Source organism: Carassius carassius, unplaced genomic scaffold, assembly GCF_963082965.1.
Source record: "Carassius carassius unplaced genomic scaffold, fCarCar2.1 SCAFFOLD_58, whole genome shotgun sequence".
NCBI lineage: Eukaryota > Metazoa > Chordata > Actinopteri > Cypriniformes > Cyprinidae > Carassius > Carassius carassius.
In genome coordinates, this window is record NW_026775030.1 from 90,001 (window position 1) to 97,500 (window position 7,500).

Genomic DNA, 7,500 nt, shown 5'->3' on the forward strand with positions numbered 1-7,500 from the left:
CCTTCTCTACTTATATAATGCATTGGCGGTTATAGTGGCTGATCTTTAAATAGCCCTCTCTTTGCAGCCTAGTACTTTTGGAATTTTTCAGTAATTATCTAATAGTTTTGCATAAATAAAAAAAAAAGAAAAAAAAAAAAAGAGTCAATGCCCAGTCTTAGAAAACCGAAACAGGTTTGGGCCTGGTTAGTACTTTTGGAACTTTTCACTAATTGTCTAATAATCTTGCAAAAAAAAAAAAAAAGAGTCAATGCCCAGTCTTAGAAAACCGAAACAGGTTTGGGCCTGGTTATTACTTTTGGAAATTTTCACTAATTGTCTAATAATCTTGACAAAAAAAAAAAAAAGAGTCAATGCCCAGTCTTAGAAAACCGAAAGAGGTTTGGGCCAGGTTAGTACTTTTGGAAATTTTCAGTAATTATGTAATAAATTTGCAAAAAAAAAATTAAATAAATAAAGAGTCAATGCCCAATCTCAGAATCTAAGCAGGTTTGGGCCCAATTAGTACTTGGATGGGAGACTGCCTGGAAATACCGATTATAGTGGCTGATCTTTAAATAGCCCTCTCTTTGCAGCCTCCTTCGCTTATGGCCATACCAGCCTGGCTATACCCGATCTCGTCTGATCTCGGAAGCTAAGCAGGTTTGGGCCTGGTTAGTACATGGATGGGAGACCGCCTGGGAATACCAGGTGCTGTAAGCTTTTAGGTTTCCTTCTCTACTTATATAATGCACTGGCGGTTATAGTGGCTGATCTTTAAATAGCCCTCTCTTTGCAGCCTAGTACTTTTGGAATTTTTCAGTAATTATCTAATAGTTTTGCATAAATAAAAAAAAAGAAAAAAAAAAAGAGTCAATGCCCAGTCTTAGAAAACCGAAACAGGTTTGGGCCTGGTTAGAACTTTTGAAAATGTTCACTAATTGTCTAATAATCTTGCAAAAAAAAAAAAAAAAAAAGAGTCAATGCCCAGTCTTAGAAAACCGAAAGAGGTTTGGGCCAGGTTAGTACTTTTGGAAATTTTCAGTAATTTGTAATAAATTTGCAAAAAAAAAATTTAATTAATAAACAGTCAATGCCCAATCTCAGAATCTAAGCAGGTTTGGGCCCAGTTAGTACTTGGATGGGAGACTGCCTGGAAATATCGATTATAGTGGCTGATCTTTAAATAGCCCTCTCTTTGCAGCTTCCTTCGCTTACGGCCATACCAGCCTGGCTATGCCCGATCTCGTCTGATCTTGGAAGCTAAGCAGGTTTGGGCCTGGTTAGTACTTGTATGGGAGACCGCCTGGGAATACCAGGTGCTGTAAGCTTTTAGGTTTCCTTCTCTACTTATATAATGCACTGGCGGTTATAGTGGCTGATCTTTAAATAGCCCTCTCTTTGCAGCCTAGTACTTTTGGAATTTTTCTTTAATTATCTAATAGTTTTGCATAAATAAAAAAAAAAAAAAGAGTCAATGTCCAGTCTTAGAAAACCGAAACAGGTTTGGGCCTGGTTAGTACTTTTGGAACTTTTCACTAATTGTCTAATAATCTTGCAAAAAAAAAAAAAAAAAAAGAGTCAATGCCCAGTCTTAGAAAACTGAAACAGGTTTGGGCCTGGTTAGTACTTTTGGAAATTTTCACTAATTGTCTAATAATCTTGCCAAAAAAAGAGTCAATGCCCAGTCTTAGAAAACCGAAACAGGTTTGGGCCTGGTTAGTACTTTTGGAACTTTTCACTAATTGTCTAATAATCTTGCAAAAAAAAAAAAAAAGAGTCAATGCCCAGTCTTAGAAAACCGAAACAGGTTTGGGCCTGGTTATTACTTTTGGAAATTTTCACTAATTGTCTAATAATCTTGACAAAAAAAAAAAAAAGAGTCAATGCCCAGTCTTAGAAAACCGAAAGAGGTTTGGGCCAGGTTAGTACTTTTGGAAATTTTCAGTAATTATGTAATAAATTTGCAAAAAAAAAATTAAATAAATAAAGAGTCAATGCCCAATCTCAGAATCTAAGCAGGTTTGGGCCCAGTTAGTACTTGGATGGGAGACTGCCTGGAAATACCGATTATAGTGGCTGATCTTTAAATAGCCCTCTCTTTGCAGCCTCCTTCGCTTATGGCCATACCAGCCTGGCTATACCCGATCTCGTCTGATCTCGGAAGCTAAGCAGGTTTGGGCCTGGTTAGTACTTGGATGGGAGACCGCCTGGGAATACCAGGTGCTGTAAGCTTTTAGGTTTCCTTCTCTACTTATATAATGCACTGGCGGTTATAGTGGCTGATCTTTAAATAGCCCTCTCTTTGCAGCCTAGTACTTTTGGAATTTTTCAGTAATTATCTAATAGTTTTGCATAAATAAAAACAAAAAACAAAAAACAAAAAAAAAGAGTCAATGCCCAGTCTTAGAAAACCGAAACAGGTTTGGGCCTGGTTAGTATTTTGGAACTTTTCACTAATTGTCTAATAATCTTGCAAAAAAAAAAAACAACAAAAAAAAAAGAGTCAATGCCCAGTCTTAGAAAACCGAAACAGGTTTGGGCCAGGTTAGTACTTTTGGAAATTTTCAGTAATTATGTAATAAATTTGCAAAAAAAAAAATTAAATAAATAAAGAGTCAATGCCCAATCTCAGAATCTAAGCAGGTTTGGGCCCAGTTAGTACTTGGATGGGAGACTGCCTGGAAATACCGATTATAGTGGCTGATCTTTAAATAGCCCTCTCTTTGCAGCCTCCTTCGCTTACGGCCATACCAGCCTGGCTATGCCCGATCTCGTCTGATCTCGGAAGCTAAGCAGGTTTGGGCCTGGTTAGTACTTGGATGGGAGACCGCCTGGGAATACCAGGTGCTGTAAGCTTTTAGGTTTCCTTCTCTACTTATATAATGCACTGGCGGTTATAGTGGCTGATCTTTAAATAGCCCTCTCTTTGCAGCCTAGTACTTTTGGAATTTTTCAGTAATTATCTAATAGTTTTGCATAAATAAAAAAAAAGAAAAAAAAAAAAAGGTCAATGCCCAGTCTTAGAAAACCGAAACAGGTTTGGGCCAGGTTAGTACTTTTGGAAATTTTTAGTAATTATGTAATAAATTTGCTAATTTTTTTAAATAAATAAAGAGTCAATGCCCAATCTCAGAATCTAAGCAGGTTTGGGCCCAGTTAGTACTTGGATGGGAGACTGCCTGGAAATATTGATTATAGTGGCTGATCTTTAAATAGCCCTCTCTTTGCAACCTCCTTCGCTTACGGCCATACCAGCCTGGCTATGCCCGATCTCGTCTGATCTCGGAAGCTAAGCAGGTTTGGGCCTGGTTAGTACTTGGATGGGAGACCGCCTGGGAATACCAGGTGCTGTAAGCTGTTAGGTTTCCTTCTCTACTTATATAATGCACTGGCAGTTACAGTGGCTGATCTTTAAATAGCCCTCTCTTCGCAGCCTAGTACTTTTGGAATTTTTCAGTAATTATCTAATAGTTTTGCAGAAATAAAAACAAAAAAACAAAAAAAAGAGTCAATGCCCAGTCTTAGAAAACCTAAACAGGTTTGGGCCTGGTTAGTACTTTTGGAACTTTTCACTAATTGTCTAATAATCTTGCAAAAAAAAAAAAAAAAAAGAGTCAATGCCCAGTCTTAGAAAACCGAAACAGGTTTGGGCCTGGTTAGTACTTTTGGAAATTTTCACTAATTGTCTAATAATCTTGAAAAAAAAAAAAAAAAAAGAGTCAATGCCCAGTCTTAGAAAACCGAAAGAGGTTTGGGCCAGGTTAGTACTTTTGGAAATTTTCAGTAATTATGTAATAAATTTGCAAAAAAAAAATTAAATAAATAAAGAGTCAATGCCCAATCTCAGAATCTAAGCAGGTTTGGGCCCAGTTAGTACTTGGATGGGAGACTGCCTGGAAATACCGATTATAGTGGCTGATCTTTAAATAGCCCTCTCTTTGCAGCCTCCTTCGCTTACGGCCATACCAGCCTGGCTATGCCCGATCTTGTCTGATCTCGGAAGATAAGCAGGTTTGGGCCTGGTTAGTACTTGGATGGGAGACCGCCTGGGAATACCAGTTGCTGTAAGCTTTTAGGTTTCCTTCTCTACTTATATAATGCACTGGCGGTTATAGTGGCTGATCTTTAAATAGCCCTCTCTTTGCAGCCTCCTTCGCTTACGGCCATACCAGCCTGCCTATGCCCGATCTCGTCTGATCTCGGAAGCTAAGCAGGTTTGGGCCTGGTTAGTACTTGGATGGCAGACCGCCTGGGAATACCAGGTGCTGTAAGCTTTTAGGTTTCCTTCTCTACTTATATAATGCACTGGCGGTTATAGTGGCTGATCTTTAAATAGCCCTCTCTTTGCAGCCTCCTTCGCTTACGGCCATACCAGCCTGGCTATGCCCGATCTCGTCTGATCTCGGAAGCTAAGCAGGTTTGGGCCTGGTTAGTACTGGGATGGGAGACCGCCTGGGAATACCAGGTGCTGTAAGCTTTTAGGTTTCCTTCTCTACTTATATAATGCACTGGCGGTTATAGTGGCTGATCTTTAAGTAGCCCTCTCTTTGCAGCCTAGTACTTTTGGAATTTTTCAGTAATTATCTAATAGTTTTGCATAAATAAAAAAAAAAAAAAAAAAGGAGTCAATGCCCAGTCTTAGAAAACCGAAACAGGTTTGGGCCTGTTTACTACTTTTGGAACTTTTCACTAATTGTCTAATAATCTTGCAAAAAAAAAAAAAAAAAAAGAGTAAATGCCCAGTCTTAGAAAACCGAAACAGGTTTGGGCCTGGTTAGTACTTTTGGAAATTTTCACTAATTGTCTAAAAATCTTGAAAAAAAAAAAAAAAAAAGAGTCAATGCCCAGTCTTAGAAAACCGAAAGAGGTTTGGGCCAGGTTAGTACTTTTGGAAATTTTCAGTAATTATGTAATAAATTTGCAAAAAAAAAATTAAATAAATAAAGAGTCAATGCCCAATCTCAGAATCTAAGCAGGTTTGGGCCCAGTTAGTACTTGGATGGGAGACTGCCTGGAAATACCGATTATAGTGGCTGATCTTTAAATAGCCCTCTCTTTGCAGCCTCCTTCGCTTACGGCCATACCAGCCTGGCTATGCCCGATCTCGTCTGATCTCGGAAGCTAAGCAGGTTTGGGCCTGGTTAGTACTTGGATGGGAGACCGCCTGGGACTACCAGGTGCTGTAAGCTTTTATGTTTCCTTCTCTACTTATATAATGCACTGGCGGTTATAGTGGCTGATCTTTAAATAGCCCTCTCTTTGCAGCCTCCTTCGCTTACGGCCATACCAGCCTGGCTATGCCCGATCTCGTCTGATCTCGGAAGCTAAGCAGGTTTGGGCCTGGTTAGTACTTGGATGGGAATACCAGGTGCTGTAAGCTTTTAGGTTTCCTTCTCTACTTATATAATGCACTGGCGGTTATAGTGGCTGATCTTTAAATAGCCCTCTCTTTGCAGCCTAGTACTTTTGGAATTTTTCAGTAATTATCTAATAGTTTTGCATAAATAAAAAAAAAGAAAAAAAAAAAGAGTCAATGCCCAGTCTTAGAAAACCGAAACAGGTTTGGGCCTGGTTAGTACTTTTGGAACTTTTCACTAATTGTCTAATAATCTTGCAAAAAAAAAAAAAAAAAAGAGTCAATGCCCAGTCTTAAAAAACCGAAACAGGTTTGGGCCTGGATAGTACTTTTGGAACTTTTCACTAATTGTCTAATAATCTTGCAAAAAAAAAAAAAAAAAAAAAAAAGAGTCAATGCCCAGTCTTAGAAAACCGAAACGGGTTTGGGCCTGGTTAGTACTTTTGGAAATTTTCACTAATTGTATAATAATCTTGAAAAAAAAAAAAGAAGAGTCAATGCCCAGTCTTAGAAAACCGAAACGGGTTTGGGCCTGGTTAGTACTTTTGGAAATTTTCACTAATTGTATAATAATCTTGAAAAAAAAAAAAGAAGAGTCAATGCCCAGTCTTAGAAAACCGAAAGAGGTTTGGGCCAGGTTAGTACTTTTGGAAATTTTCAGTAATTATGTAATAAATTTGCAAAAAAAAAATTTAATAAATAAAGAGTCAATGCCCAATCTCAGAATCTAAGCAGGTTTGGGCCCAGTTAGTACTTGGATGGGAGACTGCCTGGAAATACCGATTATAGTGGCTGATCTTTAAATAGCCCTGTCCTTGCAGCCTCCTTCGCTTACGGCCATATCAGCCTGGTTATGCCCGATCTCGTCTGATCTCGGAAGCTAAGCAGGTTTAGGCCTGGTTAGTACTTGGATGGGAGACCGCCTGGGAATACCAGGTGCTGTAAGCTTTTAGGTTTCCTTCTCTACTTATATAATGCACTGGCGGTTATAGTGGCTGATCTTTAAATAGCCCTCTCTTTGCAGCCTAGTACTTTTGGAATTTTTCAGTAATTATCTAATAGTTTTGCATAAATAAAAAAAAAGAAAAAAAAAAAAGAGTCAATGCCCAGTCTTAGAAAACCGAAACAGGTTTGGGCCTGGTTAGTACTTTTGGAACTTTTCACTAATTGTCTAATAATCTTGCCAAAAAAAAAAAAAAAAAGAGTCAATGCCCAGTCTTAGAAAACAGAAACAGGTTTGGGCCTGGTTAGTACTTTTGGAACTTTTCACTAATTGTCTAATAATCTTGCAAAAAAAAAAAAGAGTCAATGCCCAGTCTTAGAAAACCAAACAGTTTTGGGCCAGGTTAGTACTTTTGGAAATTTTTTATAAATTATGTAATAAATTTGCAAAATTTTTTTTTAAATAAATAAAGAGTCAATGCCCAATCTCAGAATCTAAGCAGGTTTGGGCCCAGTTAGTACTTGGATGGGAGACTGCCTGGAAATACCGATTATAGTGGCTGATCTTTAAATAGCCCTCTCTTTGCAGCCTCCTTCGCTTACGGCCATACCAGCCTGGCTATGCCCGATCTTGTCTGATCTCGGAAGATAAGCAGGTTTGGGCCTGGTTAGTACTTGGATGGGAGACCGCCTGGGAATACCAGTTGCTGTAAGCTTTTAGGTTTCCTTCTCTACTTATATAATGCACTGGCGGTTATAGTGGCTGATCTTTAAATAGCCCTCTCTTTGCAGCCTCCTTCGCTTACGGCCATACCAGCTTGGCTATGCCCGATCTCGTCTGATCTCGGAAGCTAAGCAGGCTTGGGCCTGGTTAGTACTTGGATGGGAGACCGCCTGAGAATACCAAGTGCTGTAAGCTTTTAGGTTTCCTTCTCTACTTATATAATGCACTGGCGGTTATAGTGGCTGATCTTTAAATTGCCCTCTCTTTGCAGCCTAGTATTTTTGGAATTTTTCAGTAATTATCTAATAGTTTTGCATAAAAAAAAAAAAAAGAGTCAATGCCCAGTCTTAGAAAACCGAAACAGTATTGGGCCTGTTTAGTACTTTTGGAAATTTTCACTAATTGTCTAATAATCTTGCAAAAAAAAAAAAAAAAAAAAGAGTCAATGCCCAGTCTTAGAAAACCGAAACAGGTTTGGGCCTGGTTAGTACTTTTG

At 38.6% G+C, this 7,500-nt stretch overlaps 12 non-coding genes and 1 pseudogene across 12 annotated transcripts; all 13 read left to right on the top strand.

Moving 5' to 3' along the window:
- Positions 1-583: 583 nt before the first annotated feature.
- Positions 584-702, top strand: LOC132134276 (5S ribosomal RNA). The gene has a single exon (XR_009429455.1). It is a non-coding gene; the product is annotated as a 5S ribosomal RNA (ribosomal RNA).
- A 489-nt stretch (positions 703-1,191) lies between these two features.
- LOC132134286 (5S ribosomal RNA) lies at positions 1,192-1,310 on the top strand. Its single transcript, XR_009429465.1, has one exon. It is a non-coding gene; the product is annotated as a 5S ribosomal RNA (ribosomal RNA).
- Positions 1,311-2,095: 785 nt separating this feature from the next.
- Positions 2,096-2,214, top strand: LOC132134366 (5S ribosomal RNA). The gene has a single exon (XR_009429529.1). It is a non-coding gene; the product is annotated as a 5S ribosomal RNA (ribosomal RNA).
- A 505-nt stretch (positions 2,215-2,719) lies between these two features.
- Positions 2,720-2,838, top strand: LOC132134388 (5S ribosomal RNA). The gene has a single exon (XR_009429549.1). It is a non-coding gene; the product is annotated as a 5S ribosomal RNA (ribosomal RNA).
- Positions 2,839-3,220: 382 nt separating this feature from the next.
- On the top strand, positions 3,221-3,339 carry LOC132134389 (5S ribosomal RNA). Its single transcript, XR_009429550.1, has one exon. It is a non-coding gene; the product is annotated as a 5S ribosomal RNA (ribosomal RNA).
- Positions 3,340-3,934: 595 nt separating this feature from the next.
- Positions 3,935-4,053, top strand: LOC132134333 (5S ribosomal RNA). The gene has a single exon (XR_009429509.1). It is a non-coding gene; the product is annotated as a 5S ribosomal RNA (ribosomal RNA).
- Positions 4,054-4,137: 84 nt separating this feature from the next.
- LOC132134283 (5S ribosomal RNA) lies at positions 4,138-4,256 on the top strand. Its single transcript, XR_009429462.1, has one exon. It is a non-coding gene; the product is annotated as a 5S ribosomal RNA (ribosomal RNA).
- An 84-nt stretch (positions 4,257-4,340) lies between these two features.
- Positions 4,341-4,459, top strand: LOC132134250 (5S ribosomal RNA). The gene has a single exon (XR_009429431.1). It is a non-coding gene; the product is annotated as a 5S ribosomal RNA (ribosomal RNA).
- Positions 4,460-5,052: 593 nt separating this feature from the next.
- Positions 5,053-5,171, top strand: LOC132134285 (5S ribosomal RNA). Its single transcript, XR_009429464.1, has one exon. It is a non-coding gene; the product is annotated as a 5S ribosomal RNA (ribosomal RNA).
- Positions 5,172-5,255: 84 nt separating this feature from the next.
- On the top strand, positions 5,256-5,362 carry LOC132134347 (5S ribosomal RNA; annotated as a pseudogene).
- An 805-nt stretch (positions 5,363-6,167) lies between these two features.
- LOC132134306 (5S ribosomal RNA) lies at positions 6,168-6,286 on the top strand. Its single transcript, XR_009429483.1, has one exon. It is a non-coding gene; the product is annotated as a 5S ribosomal RNA (ribosomal RNA).
- Positions 6,287-6,877: 591 nt separating this feature from the next.
- LOC132134334 (5S ribosomal RNA) lies at positions 6,878-6,996 on the top strand. Its single transcript, XR_009429510.1, has one exon. It is a non-coding gene; the product is annotated as a 5S ribosomal RNA (ribosomal RNA).
- An 84-nt stretch (positions 6,997-7,080) lies between these two features.
- LOC132134278 (5S ribosomal RNA) lies at positions 7,081-7,199 on the top strand. The gene has a single exon (XR_009429457.1). It is a non-coding gene; the product is annotated as a 5S ribosomal RNA (ribosomal RNA).
- The last annotated feature ends 301 nt before the right edge of the window (positions 7,200-7,500 follow it).